Below are 17,051 nucleotides of genomic sequence, written 5' to 3'. Positions count from 1 at the left end.
ATATGACAGTGCAAAACCAAACTGATGCTTCAACAACTAAAAAAAAGAAAAACCAACCATGTAGGTTGTTCTTTCCTGGAAGCTTTCGAGGCCAGACTTTCTTGGATATACATTAATGCAATGAGCTGGCATGGTCAGCAGAAAACCTCAAAATTTTCTGTTGGAGAATCTGAGCCTGTGTATTTACCCTCTGCTCATGGCAAGCGCCCCTGAGTTTGTGTCTGGAAAGGGACCACAGCACCAGCCCCTGTGTGCACCCACTTCTCCATCTGCTTACAGAAAAGTCTCTGCACTGGCAACAGCAAATTTGAGCTCCTCATATTCTTTCTGTTGTCAGGCTCTATTTCAGAGAGGGACCTCAGGATATGCCTAACTTCCAGCTACAGCTCCTCGCCTTTGGAGATAATGAGGCAATCACACATCTAAAGTGAGACATCTCTTCCTCTCTTGGGAAAAACAGTCCTTAATACCTCTGAGTTTAAAGATGATCTGGCAATATTTCTGTTCACCATCACGCAAAAGGCAGAAGTTGCAGATTTAAGAGTGGAAGGCAATTTCCCCTTCTGTGCTCAGCAGCAAAGAAGAGTGCCGTAGGCTTTCCAACAGCCAATCCATTTGGTACTTCACTGACAAGGTTAAAACAGTCAAAAATTTATTGTGTCACCCTTAGATAGTGTTTTTTCCACTCGTATGTAACTAATTTCTACAGAGATGGTTAAGGAGAAAGCATCTGATAATCTGATTTTGCAACCAGTGACAGAGTCACCAGGAGGGAAACAGAAGAAATTCGAACATGGGCTAAATTGTTACTTGCCAAGCATTTGATTTCCAAGGAAATGAACACATTCAGCAAATAAAGGGGAATCTGACAGTGCAGGAGAAGAGCTTGAGGACAGCACACTGCTTCTGGGGTGTGCTCATGAGACAAATGGAGACTAAGGAGACATCACAGGCTGGAGACAATCTACCCTGAGACAGCTCCACTCTCCTCTCTAAATCCTGGGTGCACAACTGGTCAGAAATGAGGTGCCACCCACTCCAAAAGCACATCCCAAACAACTCTAGCTCTGTGCTTACCTGGATGCCTTCAGGTTGTTTGGGCAGAGCAATCATTGCCTGTTTCACCGAGGAGGAGCAGGACCCAGTATCTGACTGAATTCAGACAGGAGCCTGAGATAACTGCAGAGGAAACATGATGCCTGAATCAGCACATGAAAAGAAGTGAGCAGAAATTAATAGATTAGTCTGGTCTACAGTGTTTCTGTTCAAAAAGAGGAAAAGCTACTGCAAACTTAGACTGCAGGTGAGGGGAAAAGCCCTTAGGAAAGCAGGGGAGCTCAGGATCACCACCTGGAATGGGCCCTGGTGCTCTGTAAAGAAAACATGCCAGGTTTTGAGAAAAGCAGCTCCAGAGGGAGGTATTTTGGCAGGCCAGGACGGGCTGTCCAGCAGCACACTGCGAGGAGTCCCCTGCCAGCACCACGCTGCCCTCATCCAGTGCTTGGCTCTGACCACGCTGCAGCATCTGCACAGCACAGATAATGCTCCCACTGAGCACTGCCAGCACTTTGAACCCGAGGCTGAGGGCTGTACAAACCACCCCACACCTCCACGGAGCCAGCCCCAGGGTGGCAGCACCCTCACCTGAGGAGCAGGTACCTCCCTCTGCACCTGGCTGTGCTGCAGCCCATCCCCGTGCCTGCCAAGGCTGTCCCACGGGCACTGCTGCAGCTCCCGGGCAGGCTGGCAGCAGCACAAGTTTGTGCTGGAAACATTCAGCTTCTGGAGAAAATAGCATTCCAAATCTCTCCCAGACAGCTCCCTTATCCCCTCTGGGGAGGCCCAGCTCACACGCCTGGGCACATCTTGCACATTCAGCCAGCCTCTTGTCTTGCATTTCTTTTTTTTTTTTTTTCCCAAACCATCACTTGTGGAGCAAGGTTAATTTTTCCCCCCTTCCCCTCCAAAGATGGCATTGGAAATGGGTGGGCTCAGAGGTGAAAACATAGTCACTTGGTGTGAGCTTTGAAAAAAAAAAAAAAATAGCAGCCCTAGGTAGAATTTGAAAATCCTGTCCCCATTGGGGCTGCTTGTAGTAATTAGGTCATAGTGGGGCAATGCCCTGCCAGAATGTCACCCCACGTGTAACTTACCCCCGGGAAACAAGGTGCAGTGGTGGTGAGAATGAGAGAAAGGGGTGACGGAGGCCACTGGATGGGTACTGACCCCACAAAGAGTGTTTAAAATCCACCAGCAAGCACAGAGCAGGGGGTTACCTCCTGCTAAAAGGGTATCCTGTGTACCAGCATCTGCAGGTGGTAGGACATCCAAGGGAGTGAGCTCAGCTCTGTGCATGGAAAAAAGAGGAAAAACAAGCCTCAGAAAGGCTCTGGTTGGCACAGGTCCCAGGGCAAAATGAGACAGGGTTGGTGCTACCACCTGCTTCCAGCACAAAAATGCTCTGGGAAGGGGGGAAAGCACATCAGGTGAGGGAAAGCTTGGGAAATCCTGTGCAAGGGGAGACCCTGGCCCACCCCATGCCTATTTGGGTTTGCTGCTCTGGCTCACCATGGGTCTGTCAGGGACAGCATTGCTGTATCCCAGACATCATCCATCAGCTGCAGTGCAGCATCTCCAGGGCCCTCACACTGGGGAAGACTGGGAGCTGCCTCCCTGACTTCAATATTTCTGTTGCATGACTTAAGCACAAATTAAATGTGGAGCAGAAAAACCATATGCAGAACCAGCATTTGCAGCCCTGGCTTTGGGCTGGCCTTGGTTGAAATTCAGCAGATCGACAGCATCGGATTTTGTTGGTGTCTGAGACAGAAGCCCCCTGGCATTTTTAGATGACTTTGTGATAGTTATCTTCCCTTTCTACTATTTGCTTTACGCTCAGAAAAAAAAAAGCTATCTCAGGAGTCCTTTGAACATTAAAATTTATGCCATGCATGCTACTTTCTTCAAATATTGTAAAATATTCGTAATGTAAGAACCTTGGCACAGCGCCCAGGATCCTGTCTTTTCGGATAAAAGTTTCAGATAACTGACACTTCCAATTACTGTTTCTCCCTGAAGAGGTCATCTCTGCTTTGGCTCCGGAGCAGAGCAGCAGAGGTACCAAAGGTCCCCAAATTTCACAAAATGTTAAAGAATCTGCACGGGTGCTAATTAAAGCCAACGCACTCTGTGTCTGACCCAGTTCTGCCTTGCTTTCAGGAGGCTTTACCTGAGTATCTTTCAAACCACTTAAAAATTAAAATGGTTAAAAATGCATCAGAGGCAAACGTTACCCAGGGGCTGGCTACGTGGGGAAGCTCAGTTTTGCCTGTGGATGGCATCGTTGGAGGGGGTAGGGATCACTACCAGCCTGATTCCCTGCTTTTACCCCCACCCTGCACACCTTTATGCCACTTATCGATGTCCCAACCCTTTTTTGGGTGATTTCTGTAAATGTTCAATATCATGCTGGCCAAATCAGGAGGTAGAAGTGGGCTGAACTGTTCATCTGCTCCCCGATGCATCCATCTGCACAGTCAGGGTCTCCTGCACACTCAGCTTCCCTGTGTGCATTCCTACAGTATCTGTATCACCGTCTCCTCCTAAGGTTTAATTTCCTAGGATAAACAGCAGGGCACTGCCGAGCTTAGAAATTTTCCTTTCTGCTTCTGCACCTTGCATTGACATTTATTCAGGAAAGTTTCATTTTACCATGTTTTTTACTCGGCTGCCACTTAGTGGCAATGCAAAGTCATAGCTCGGGCAAACCCACAGCCTGCAAATCCATCTGGTATTCCAGTGACTCTTCCCAGGGCTGTGGGAATTACTTGCTCAGTCATTCACTTCTCACCCAACACTCTTTCTGCAGGTTATGAGTAATGTTCCAAAATCCCATCTCACTGGAAAATGCATTAAAAATATCACAGCCATTATGAAGGTAGCATCCACCTTGCAGTGCTTTTCATTCATAAAAAGAAGGTTGGTGGTGTCCAGCACGACCTGCAGGGGACTTCCAGAGGTCAGGCTGGAGGTGCTCACATGGCCTTCAGCCCCTGGTAAGGCAGACACAGGTGGGTCTGCTGCTCTGGGACCCCCTGAGAAAGGTCTGTCTTCTGGGGGAGAATCAACGGGAGTTTCTTGCTGGAAGACTAAACTTGAGCAAACCAAAGTGAGTTGATTCATAAACCCCAGCACTGTGCTCATGGGGATTCCCAGCAAGAGGTGAGGACATGTCCAAGCTCCTTCTTGCCTACAGTGTTGTGGCTGCTCCTCTGAAGCAAAACAGCTGCATTTTCAAGTTTCTGCTGAAACGTCAACATTTCCTATGGAAACAGTGAAAATAAATCATGGCATTGTGACTTTACAGGGGGCAATAACAGCAACAGGCAATTATCACCCCAGGGCAGAATCTTAAAAAGCCAAGTAAGACTTTCAAAAGAGGAAACTTGAATGTTTTCTGTAGAGGCTCTGTGCTCAAAGTCTGACATCCCTAAGATACACCAACTTTCATTTCCATAAGTTTCATTTCTCTCTCCATAATTGCACTGGAGATATCAAAAAGAACTAATTTTTTTTGTATTCTCCGTGGAGGTAAAAGAGGAGCTGAAATCACAGCGTATTGGAGCCTTCACTTTGCAAATGCTTGAAGTTTCCCTTATTTTCTTTTCTTTTATAACCTGCATCGATTACTGTCAAGACAAATTTCTTGCTGTGAAATAGAGGTAAGTCCTTGTAACCAGCCCCTGAACTCAAAGTGACAGTCACGTTTTCTAATTAAAAAAAAAAATAGAAAGAAAAAAAACCAAGTTAAAAAGAAAAAAGAAAAGTAATATTCAAACCTCACCTAAGCCCTCAATTTCACCTCTCACTCTAATCACAATTGCTGCAGAGGTACGTATTGCAAAGTCACATGAAGGACTCTCCTGCACCTGAAAGCATCTCTTGTGCAGTAACCCAGCACACACCACAGCCCTGGCAGCAGGATGGTGTGGCAGTGGCTCCTGCCTTTCCCCCTCACATCAAGCAGATAAAGGACACCCCAGCTCCATTTCCTTGCAGTACCTGAACTCCTTTGGATCCCTTGTCACACCAGGACTAGATTGCAGCTCTGCTTTGCCCTGCATAGCTTAAAATGTCATCCTGGGGAGAGGAGGAGAGCCCCCCCTGCCCATGCACAGAGATATTCTGGACCTTTAGGTCTTGCGCTCTGCATGATGAGGGGCCCCTCATCTTGCCCACAGGACCACAGCAGCACCCCATAGCAAAGTCACAAATAGGTTGGAAGAAGATATTTGTTGTGCTGTGGATTTCTTTGTTATGCATTTTAATGGTACTTCAGATTAGTTCAGCTGTTGACAGCAGTTGGCATCCATCTGAACAGCTCTAGCTGCACTGGCATTACCAGGAAATGTTTACTTTTCATACCTCTGCACTTTAAGCCCTGCTGCAGGAATCCAGCTTTTCAAAGCCTGAGCCTGCCCAGGCATTTAGATCCCTTTTCATCCACTTTATCAATTGTCTCCTTGAGGAAACACATTTTGCCAAAGTTGCAGATGATTAAAGGCTCGGGACTACGTGCCAAGAGACAGCCAGGAGTGCGCTGCCATGGGACCATCCCGGGCAAACACAATGGGACCATGAGCAGTCTGAGGGGAGATGGCACTGAGGGTGCCGGGAGATCCTCGCTGTCAACCCATGGGAGCAGCTGTGCTGCTGCTGCCATGGTCAGCTCCCTTTGTCCCTCCCCAGGAGGCAGCATTTTGCTGAGTGCACCTTGAATAGCCCCATTTCACCTGGCACTCAGCTCCCAGCCATCCCAGCCACCAGCCTGCCTGCAGCCCAGGGAACTGGAGCAAAAGTTGGCTCTGGAGTCCATTTCCTCTCTGCCTTGTGATATAGCACAGTTCAACATCTAGCAGGGCAATCTGCTGATAAACAATGCACAAAAAACCCTACCTCTTCACAGCTCCCATGACTTTGCTGGACTAATTTCCAACATATTTTACTCACTTTGAACCACGAGAAAGAATCAGATGGGGTATCTTGCCTGGTGGAGCTGGACACAGCTTCACAGCCAGCTATGCCTAAGAGGAAGCAGGGAAAATAAGAGTTTTTCTAACAATTACATGTAGTGTACTTGGCCTAGGAAGAGCCCTCTGACAGGCAGCTGCAGGAACAGGTAATATTTAGTTTGCTCCTTAGCAAGGAAGAGAGTAATAACATAGAATCAAGAAATATAAACACAGAGCAAAACCAAATCACCTAAGTGGGGCAAAACACCAGAAAATTGTCTGATGGGGCTCACTGCATTTAAGACAGAACTGGTTATTGGGAAGGGGGTGCTCTTGATCTAAAGTTACTTTGCCTTTTTTGGGAAGGCATTTCAAAACACCCCCTGGCTCTGGGGATTTTTCCTTGCCTGGGCACTGAGGGGCAGAATCACTGGGACACCCTTGCAATGCCTGTTTCATGCTCCCAATGCATGTTCAAAGTTCAAGGCACTTTGTAGGTTGGAGAGATTCCCCTGGCCAGCACCCCAGAGCAACAGGCTCGGCAGGACAGCACTTTTTCCTTTGAGATAATATATTAAGGAAAATGGGATAACTGCATTTTTGTCAAAAGAGCGGTGTTAAAATTCTGCTGTGCAAGCCTTGCCTTGCCCAGGGCAAGGAATTTTTTTGACAGGTGAATAAAATATCATTAGTTTCTCCACTGTCATCAATCATCAAAGTGAAGGCTGGGCGAGTAACCTCTCCAGACAGTCCTGGGGACTGCATTAGCCCCTGGTTTCTAAAGAAGCAGAGAGGGGCCAGGACAGGAGGCTCCCTTTATATCTAAATGCATGGGAGGCAGGCAGCTAAAACCTCTCCCCAACTTTGACGTTTTTCCCTAAGTGTTAGAAGCTGACAACAGCATAGAAATGGAGATTTCACGTTGTCACTCCAGCCTTGCCCAGCTATTTGTGGCCAGGTAGCCCAAGCTGGGCTAGATATTGTATTGAGGCATTGCTGAGAGCATAGCATAAGTTAAGGAGAGAGAATGACAAATCTGAAGCTTTTGTCTAAAGGTCACACACTTGAAGCTTCTTTCGCATTTGTGTGAGTTAATTTACTTCTTAAAAAAAGAAAAATCTTCACAACAAAGAAAAATGAACAGAAATCTGTCTCTGAGACTGCCATGGCCGTGAACTTCCAAAGCTATTGTGATTTCAATAGAAGAATAGGAGACACTGCCATCGAAAATGCCATTGATATTGTAACAGATCATTGCCTAAATAGACCATAACAGCCCCCATTTCAATGGTTACTGAGAAACGCATTAACCCCTTCCCGTCTGAGCGCCTGCACAATCTCTGCGTGACACATCAAAGGAGACACACCAGATAGTATGAATTTCACACCCTTTTTCTGCCCCTGTCAGCTCCTCTGAGCTTCCCTGTCCCTTTCCTTTTCCACACCGTATCAGAGCGAGCCGCGAGGGCAAATCCTTTTAAGCACAGGCAGAAAACCTGGGGTTAGTGCATTGTCTCATCCCCCCAGCCCCACTCCTCAAACCACCCAGGAGAAGGCAAAGCCTTCCCCAAAGGTCTGGGGCTCAGGGGCAGTTAAGTGCCAACAACTTACAAAAAAAAAAAAGGATAAAGATATAGATATAGTTATTTATATTCATACATATATATATATGTATTTATATGTATACATAGATATATTTATATCTGTGTATATATATATATACATATATAGATATATATAAAGATAGCTATATCTATCTTTATCTTTTAATTCCCAGTGGATTAAGCCCCAAAAACTTCCAAATCTGAGACAGCTTTCAAGAAAAAATTAAAACCAAAACAAACAAAACCAAAAACTAATCAAACAACATCCCCCCCACACCACCACAACAAAAACCCAAACCAACCAACCAACAACAAAAAACCCAATAGTACTTTTTTTTTTTTAACTTCAATTCTTCTTTTCCAGACCCAGGGAGGCCATTGCAGTAGATAGAAATTAAGCTCCTGTTTGAGGTTACTCATTTACCTTGTTCTTAAGCTCTTTGCCATGTTCTACCACCGGAACCTCCTGAAATATTAAGCTAAACATCTTTCAAAACGTGTTGTGTCCCACTGTCAGCTTGACTTACAGATCCTGGAGAGACAAAGAATAAAATTATGTTTCTTTTAAATAAAAGACTATTTCCATAATGCTCCACATTAATTAAATTCAATCATTTAATTATTTTCTAATTGAATCTGGGGCCACATTTGCCATTACTTAGCACAGGTCTTATGCCAGGTAACCAGTGCTGGCTTGCAGAGCATCCTCTTGCCTTTCCTATGCCACACTGCTCTGGGTTTGTGACATTCTCTCATTACTTCTCAGGCATGTACATATAGGTGTTACATACATATGTATGGATAAATATAAATACAAAATGCAAAACTCCCTAAATCTCTTCTTATTCAATCATTCATCTTGAGTTTCTCTAAGTTGATTTTTTTCTACCAAACACTACCCTGTTGTACTCCAGCTGTTTATTGTTTCATTGACTTTAAAAGTTCTTTGCTACAGTCCTGCTTTCTCTTCTACAGAGGAACATATTCCAGAAACACAAGTGCTCCAGATTTCCATGGGGCACTGATATCTGGCACCAAGCTCTGTTTCCCTGCTGGAAGCCCACAGCCGTGGCTCCAAGTCTCTGCTCAGCAATTTGCCACCCAAAAGCACCATGGGGCCACTGCCTGCTCAGATACAGGGACCTTTCCTGGAGCTTCCAGCTGTCACCAGGCAGCTTTGAACTGATAATTACAAAAGGCAACTACATTTTTTGGTAAGTTCTGCAGGCACTGGAAGTCCTGGGGAGGACACTGACTGAGGATTCATTAATCCTAATGAGAGGACCAAGGGTTCTTTAATCCTGCATATCTCCCTCAGGGTCTCCTGGGGAGCTCCTTCTGGCAGCCCAGGATGTGGAGCCTCTGGCAAGACCCTGAGCACGTTCCCCAAAAGGTCTGCAATGGGATCAAAGCTCTTTGCAGCCGCAGGCAGCCACGGGGTGATGAGGATGCTCTCAGTGCCTGATAAGACAAATGCAGTGCAGGGGCAGGGAAGGGAAGGGTGCTCTTGGTGCCTGGCATGGCTGAGTGCAGCCCCCATGCTGCAGCCACTTCACAAGGTCTGAGCAAGGTCAACAAGACACCAACTAGGACATTATTTTCTTCTTGCTTCTGGAGAGAGGTGGCTGTATTTTCATTTCAATGCCATTATTCATGAACCTTAATTACTTTTACTTTTTCATAAAATTCAAAGGCAAATAGCCATCTTGCAAACAAAAAGGCAACAGATTCAGAGAGTTGCCACAAAATGACTTCTATAACCCCCCGTCCCATTTCATGGAGGCCTTGGGAGAGCCCAGCACAATGAAAAGTAAAGCTGCACTTTACAGGGCTTCAGTGGCAATTTCCTCCCCATATGTTTCTCAAGACACTCTGTTAATTTAGTTTGTCTATAATGAATTCTGTCATTATTCCAAACATCCATTCTCATGACCTACTCTTATAGCATATCACCACCAAGTATCTTTTTTTGGCCATACAATCTCCCTGGGGAACTGAAAATTGTCTCCGTCTGCAGCACAACTATGCTGGGGAGCAGCCTGGAAAACAGATCCGAGATTATTCCTTTCTGTGTCAGTCATTTAAGCCTCTTTGTGTTAAAGTTGACATTTGTCTCGATGCTGTCTCAATAGGCCCTGCTGGCTGGGTTTCATTCAGTGCTCTGAGCCGGGGGGAGAACTTGCCTCTTGTTTTACTTTCAGGCCATTATTGTGCCAAAGCGTGAAGGGAGGGAGCTGAATAACCACAAACAGGTGAGGCAGGGAGAGGCTTTCTGTCTCTGCTCTCAGCTTGCAAGAGCTGAGCTCTTTGGATGCCTTTCAAAGCCAGGAGAAGCCAAAAGCAATAATCCCCACCATGGGAGCAGGCAGGAAGGAAGGGTATCTGGTGCTGGCCAGAGATGTCCCAGCGCAGGGGAAGTGCATTCCCACACGGTGACATCGCCGTGAGCCAGAGCAGCCTCTTCGGGGCCAGAAACACAGAATTTGAACAATCTCCAAGCTCCACACCCACCCTGCTGCAGCAGAGTGGGGCAGCAAGGCAGGCTTTTTTGTCTGTGCATGTGAAACAGCTGCTAAGAATAACGGGTCTCTTCCTTGGCCACTGCTGCCTCTGCCTGCCCCCGTCAGCAATCTGTAGGTGCCAGATGTAGGGATTTTGGCAAACCACAGCCATTTTGTCTCTCTTCTACCCCCTACCCTTTGCTTTCATTAAGTCAGCCTTGCAAAAAGAGCTGTTATTTCTGCCTGACCTTCACATGGCTGCAGGGCTGGCAGTAGGTGGGTGCCAATGGGAAGTGCAGGGAGGATCCTCCCCGCAGGGATCAGATGTGGAGCTTTTGCCACTCCTGATCCTCCCTTCACCATGCAGTGCTTCCATATTCATGTTTTCAGCACCAAGCCAGGAGGTGGAATTTTCCTGAGGCATGCCAAAAGTGCCCTCTCCAAACCATAAGCAGAGCCTCTCAGAAGTCCCAAGGAACAGTCAAAGCACATGCATGTTCTTGGGGGCAAACAGGATGAACTGTTATTCTCCCTGCTATTCCATCCACCTTGGACTCCCAGTGACAGCTCCAGGAGGAAGGTTTGGCTCATTCAGTCGTCCTGCCCATGAAGGCTCCCCAAGACATGGCAAAGCACACAGCAAAGCATCCCCCCCTTTGGAGAGGAACAACCTGTAGGAACACTCCAGCACTATCTGCATCCCTGCCCCAGCCAGTTCCCTGGCTCCATCCCAGCCCACGCGCGCTCACTTCAGGCTCCACATCCTGGGGAAATGTAAGATGTTACGCCAGCAAGGGTCTGTAAAGAGAGAAAGGAAACAAGGGCGCCTTGTTTGGTAGCACCAGGCTTTAGCTCCCGCAATTGTGTGAGTTAATCAGAGGCATTACATGCGTGTCCTTGTGCGACTTCAGATGTCTCACCCCAAAAGCTCCGGTAACAAGGGATTAGGGGAGAGGCTGGGGAAGTCAAAAACTCTTCACTGGAAATTTGTTTCAAGATGTTTACAGCCTGCTTCTGAAAAGAGGTTGCATTGTTGGTGCTTTACTTCATGAGCCCAAGACTGTGGGTGCTCAGCATATGCTGCTGCCCTGCTCTCACCAAACAGCCCTGCAAAGATGAAAGCAACTGGCAGAAATGTGGCACCCCAGCTGAACCCATGCCAGATTGAGGACAAAGCATCTGTACACGTCATGTTCCCTCATGGTAAAAGTCCTGCTTTAATCCAGACACTTGCACAGGCATGCAGGATCCCTCAGCAGCAGCAACACCACTGAGAACACCTTGTGTGATGGAAACAAGCCCATTCCCCTTGAAACATCCTTGGGCCATTCTCCTGATGAGGGGCACTGGAGGGCCTATCCCTGTCCAGGCTCAAAGGCATACACTTGCCCATGCCCCCCAAAATCCAAGTATTTCATGTAGCAGAATTAATATCCAGGGTTTCAGTGAAAAGGTAAATAATATTTTCAAAAAAGGGAAGAAAATATCCACAAAAGCCCCTCACATCATGGTGAGGGACTTCCCTGTAGGAACTTCCCTGTGGGAGCTGTATGGGCAGATAACCCAGGCAGCCCAGCACCTGTGCTGGCCCAGTCTTCACTCAGCACCGCTCACAGCTGCAGATCCCAAGCCCTTCAGGATCCTCATTCAGTCTTTCTCAGCTCTTGCCTTGTCTCTTCAGAGGGCTCTGGGACAGAGGACTCCTGGCACCCCAAGCCCCGTCACTCTGCCTGGCTGCTCTGTGCATCCATCCCATGAGAGGGCACAGCAGAACACCAGCACTTCCAGCCAGGACCACCTTGTCACAAATGCATGTGCTAGAAACAGCAATTTCTCTTCCCAGGACCCAGTTTGGAGCAATGCAGAAAAGGAAAGGTTTCCCAGCCAACATTAGCTGGCAGAGCTGGTTTGTAATCAGGCAGGACAGATGGGAACACACAATGCCTTGAACCCAATCAAGAAAACATCCCAGGAATGCCAGTTAATGTGAACCTTTGGAGGGGTAAAATGGTCATTCAAATCAGAGCAGGATGATTGATTCCAATCTAAGAGAAAAGCACAAATCAAACTGACTCCTATCCGGGGGGGAAAAAACCAGTTTGATCTGAGGTAAGGCTTGACAGCAAATGAATTCAATTTTTCTTGGCTTCCAAGATAAAATAATATAAGGGAGATTTGAATGCATAGGCATTGAGGAAAGCTGTGCTAGTGAGTCCCATCAAGGTATTTTGCAAAACTAACAGAGGGTTATACTCAAAATGCCATGTGCTTTGCTTTCCTCCTAGGAAGCATCCTTTGCTTCCCAGCTTTCCCAGTCAACCTCATTTATCCCTCAGTGTGTCACTGTGGCAGTAAATGAGCATCATCTCTTTGAAAGAGCTTGGGCAGCAGCTCCAGTTTGGGCTCAAACCCTCCTCTTCTTAAAATTTCCCTCCAATACAGAATTGTAATCTCATGTGTCAGTATGAATTTTGGCTTATAAAACAGGCATGCAACACATCTAGAAGAAAAATTGCACCTGTCAAATGCCCTGCCCCATGAAATAAACCTGTGCAATTTCACTTTTCACCTAGTAAATACCCAAGCACTCTCCAGAGCAGTCTCTTCCAGTATTCAAATCTGTTTCCATTAATATTAGAAGCTAGGAGGGTTTGGGAGAAAAGGAAGGAATTGATTAAAAGCAGATGGTATTCATTATCTTGCTAATCACAATCCTACAAGGATTTTTACAAAGAAAAAAGAGAAAGAAAAAGCAACATCAAGAAAAGGTCATGCTAGTACTTTTCAAACAAAACTTTAGAAAAATAACACTTCCAAGGATTTACTCCCCTCTCATGAGAAAATCAACTTGTTTCATATCACAGCTCAGCCACGCTGGGAAAATGTCTTTGTGATACAGTCATCATTCTCACATTTTGTGCTGGGACTGCAAACTTTTGCTGAACGTCTGAGAAAAAAACCTGTTGAAAGGACCATTACCACGTGCACCATCCCACAACCTCCAGTGGCACTGCTGTACTTCCCAGTCTGTTCTTTCTTTTCCCCAAAGGGAAGTCACAAATAAGCAAAGAAAGCAAACAAAACAAAATAGGACTAAAACGAATAGGCAGTCTATTAGCCAGAACCAGCGTAGTGGGAAAACCCAAGGATGGATTCTGTTTGAGCTGACTGGCTGGAGTTCACTCAGAACAATTTTCTTAGGAGGATTTTTGCTCTTGGTATCTGATCCTGCTCCAAAAAAGTCAGTGGAGATGTAGTCATTAACAATCCACAGCACTGCAAGAGCGTGAGATGCCTACATCAAAAGCCTTGGCTCTTTTTCACTTTATAAAGTCACAAAATTCAAATGAGTCACACTCAGCCTTGCTTTGGGAGAGCACAGGAGGATGCCAGTCAGCAGGAGGAGGTGGTATTTCCAATATCCAAAATCCCAGTGGTATTTCCAACTGCAGGAGCATAACTGTAAGCTTGTTCACCACCACACTCTCCTTTGGCTTTTCAAAACCCACCAATCTGTCACAAAAACTACCCAGAAAGTGTCTTAAACCAGCCCTGGAATGCTCCTGCTCACCTCTGGGTATCCAGGGCAGGGGATACTGGTCTCCACAAGGTGTTGGCATCTTGGGGTGGGTTCAGTGAAGACAGGAAAAATCCAGTTATGATATGCTCAGCTCCTGGAATGAGAGGCACTAGGAAACCACCAGCAGCTGTCACTAACAATAGACTTTATTCTTTTCCTATAATACTCTTTTTAAAATAGGAAGTGGTTTTACGACATACAGCCAAAATATTCCACAAGTACACATGGTGCTACGTAAGCCAAAAAAGCTATGCACTGGTGAGATTTTGTGGTCTTCAGGCTGAGATTCCTAAGCAGCTATTTATATGAGAATTTATTTTTTAAACCACAATGACTCAAGGCCGCCCTGAATGGCAGCAGATTCATTGTTAACAGTCTTTCTGTGCCATCTCACAAGGTACTAAATAGCTCAGAGACAAATGAATCCCAAATATGCCTCAACACCACCCTGCTCCCTGTCTGGGAATGTACAGCACATCCATGAGGATAGGCTTGACCTAAGGTTTTCCTCCAGCTATCTCCAGCTTCTCCTGCTGTCATTTATTTAGCCTCAAGTCAGTCCCTTTGCAAGGCAGGGGCCTTGCCTGCAACACATCCCATTTTCAAGACAAGGTGAAAATGTGTGAAATGGAAAGAGAAAAAGATAGATGTAGGTCTGTTTGCAGGCACATGTACAAGAAAAACAAGGAGACCTGTGAAAGTTAAACTTAGGAAACCCAGTTTTCTGCAGCTTTCACCTGTGGGTTTTCTGAAGGCAACTGTAAACTCATGCTACAACCTTCTCCACCAAGGGTCCAGCTTGAGCCCTTCTCCACCATTCTGTTTATTTTTATAAAATTAAGAAAAGCTTGATCTCTTTGGGCTAACAACCCACACATCAAACAGGACCAGAATCAGGCAATTGAGTTGTAAGTGTTCCCTTCTTTATCTAAGCACTGTTTTCTTATGAAAACACCAAGTGATGAGGAAGCATCACACTGTATCTTCATGGAGTTATAGCTGATCTCTGGATCCTATGTGCAGGCAAAGCTGCTGTACCTACCACTGGTAGAGTGTAGAAGTCTGTCCTTGCTGCAGTGAAGAGCACCAGTACGGTAACATGGCATCCCCAAAGGGGTAATAATTATCATTGACTCCATGACTCTCAGAAGGCTGCTCAATCTGTTTATTATTCTATACTTATTAAGAAACCCATCACCCTTACAGACAGCCCTGAACAGTTGGACCCAATTGGTCCTTGAACCCAAACACCATCACCACTGGCCAATTGAGAAACCACCCTTGGGTAAACAAATCTCCATAACACATTCCACATGATCACAACAACAGGTGCAGCAAGTGAAGATAAGGATTGTTTATCATCCTTTTCTCCGATCTTCTCACAGCCTTCCCCAGGACAATGCCTGGGAAAGTTGTGTCTGCTCTCTGTGGCTCTCTGGCTGCTGCCACACACCAGGAGCTGGGCCCCATGCAGGCGTTTGGCCCTCATTGGGAAGTGGGGGCTTTGGGAGGCAGGAGAGACCCACACCTTTCCAGACCTGTGAGTCACTGCTCACATCAAGGCCCAGTTGTATTTAATGTTAATAAAATGCAGCATTGCATTTAATGCCCATTTTTTCAGGCCCAAGCTCTGAGCACTCCCACTGGAAATGAACCCAGAGCACAGCTGTGGCAGCATGAGAATCACTGAGAAGAAAATACACGACAACAGCTTTTCCTCAAGGAGCTTGGCAATACTCAGAGCTGTCTTTTCCAACACCCCCGTGTTCCAAGAATCTGGTCCCCAGCTCAGAGGGTTAAACCCAACTGTGCCTGCACCAGGGCATTGCAGGTGAGAGCTCAGCATTCCCCCAAGCTTCACTTTGCCCGTTATCTTGCCTGCAAGCCCAATAACCAACCCTGCGGTATTTGTGAGAGGGAAGCTGGAAAGCGTGTATTTCTGGTTAGCAGTTACTAAATAAAAATATCTCAGATAAAAGAGAGAAGCACTGCACCAACACTGACACTCTGAAAGATAAACAGCAGCCTGGAGTCCTCAGGGGCTCTAAGTTATCTGGTTAAATAAACGGCCCCACCCCACGTGTCGAGAACAAAGTGGGGTACATGGTCCCGGGGCGTGCGCGGTGACCGCCCGGCGCTGAGCTCAGCCTGACACCCCGCCAAGAGAGACCACCACACCCAGGAGAGGCAAAACCCTTCAGGAAACATGATTCTCCTTCACTTCAATTTTTGTTTTAATAATTTGATTTTGTTTCCATTTAGTTTCCCTGCCCTGCCAGCAACACTGCAGGGTCAATCTTCTGTTTGCCCAAAGCCACCGGCCAAAAGCTCCTCCTTCTGTCCTTCTCTCTCACTCCTTCCTCCATATCTATGGATTTATTTAAAGAAGAGCGGGGGAAACTTACAGCACAAGATATCTTTCATTTTAACTACACAGTCAGCATGACACACAGCTATTTTGGAAAAGCACAAGGAAATACTCTGCTCCTCATACTGCTGCCACTGGACCCCACTTTCACCTCACCCCAGCTGAACACCGTGAGCTGTCAGAGTCACACAGTGTGTCATAGTCCTTTGGTGCAGCCAAAAAGGGAACTGGATATGGCAAAACTTCACAGCCATGGTCCCAGTCTGGCTGGGCTTTTGGGCCAGGGACCCGTGCCCAAGCTCAGCAAGCTCCTTGATGGTCCCAACTGCAAACCTTCCAGTGCATTAGTCTTTCTCCCTCAGCCAATATTTTTGGCTGGATTTGGTCTACAATATTTTGGGTTAGAACTAAATATGGCAAAATTTCAGCCCCAAGGGCCAGCTTCTCAAAGCAAAGCACACATGCCAGGTGGTCACAGAGGGAGAAGGGACATCTATTCATTACCCACAGTGAGGACATCAAAATCAAGCCAAAGGGGGCTTCCTTAGCTGGAAAGACACCACCAGCCAAAGTAAGAACTCAACATATTCCTTGCAATACTTTTAAAATTTTTTTTCTATCTTTTTCAAACTTGGTGATTTTGGGGCATGGGGAAGGTTTGCTGGTCAAGGTCCTTGGGAATCCACCCTCATTACTCCTGCACATGTGGCACATCACACCCACGTCATCTGCACCCAGGAGAGCATCTCTGAGCCTGGAGTGCGCAGAACACCGGAGCAGCCATGGGAACTTCCAGCAGCTCCCTGGGCCTTGGGAGAGCTACTTCACAGGAAAGGCTCCAGCTGAGCACACAAGATTTTCCTCAAGACAAAATGCCTTTCTTCTTTTTTTTATTCCCCTCCTCGCTGAGTTGATGGGAAACTGCAAAAATGGAAATATCCCCTATGGAAAAGTCTGCAAGAACTCAAAATGAGTGAAACAGCTGCA

At 46.5% G+C, this 17,051-nt stretch overlaps 1 long non-coding RNA gene across 2 annotated transcripts; it reads right to left on the bottom strand.

Moving 5' to 3' along the window:
- Window positions 1-4,112: 4,112 nt before the first annotated feature.
- LOC137482432 (uncharacterized) lies at window positions 4,113-11,644 on the bottom strand. Of its 2 annotated transcripts, XR_011004059.1 has the most exons (4): window positions 11,004-11,644; window positions 10,866-10,914; window positions 5,956-6,083; window positions 4,113-4,322 (listed from the first exon to the last, which is right to left on the bottom strand). It is a non-coding gene; the product is annotated as an uncharacterized lncRNA (long non-coding RNA). The 2 variants fall into 2 exon arrangements; XR_011004058.1 differs by having other exon boundaries at window positions 10,866-11,644.
- Between the last annotated feature and the right edge of the window lie 5,407 nt (window positions 11,645-17,051).

This window comes from Anomalospiza imberbis, chromosome 14, assembly GCF_031753505.1.
Source record: "Anomalospiza imberbis isolate Cuckoo-Finch-1a 21T00152 chromosome 14, ASM3175350v1, whole genome shotgun sequence".
NCBI classification, from domain to species: domain Eukaryota; kingdom Metazoa; phylum Chordata; class Aves; order Passeriformes; family Viduidae; genus Anomalospiza; species Anomalospiza imberbis.
The sequence above is the reverse complement of the archived record's forward strand: the minus strand, read 5'-3'. Positions and strand labels throughout refer to the sequence as shown.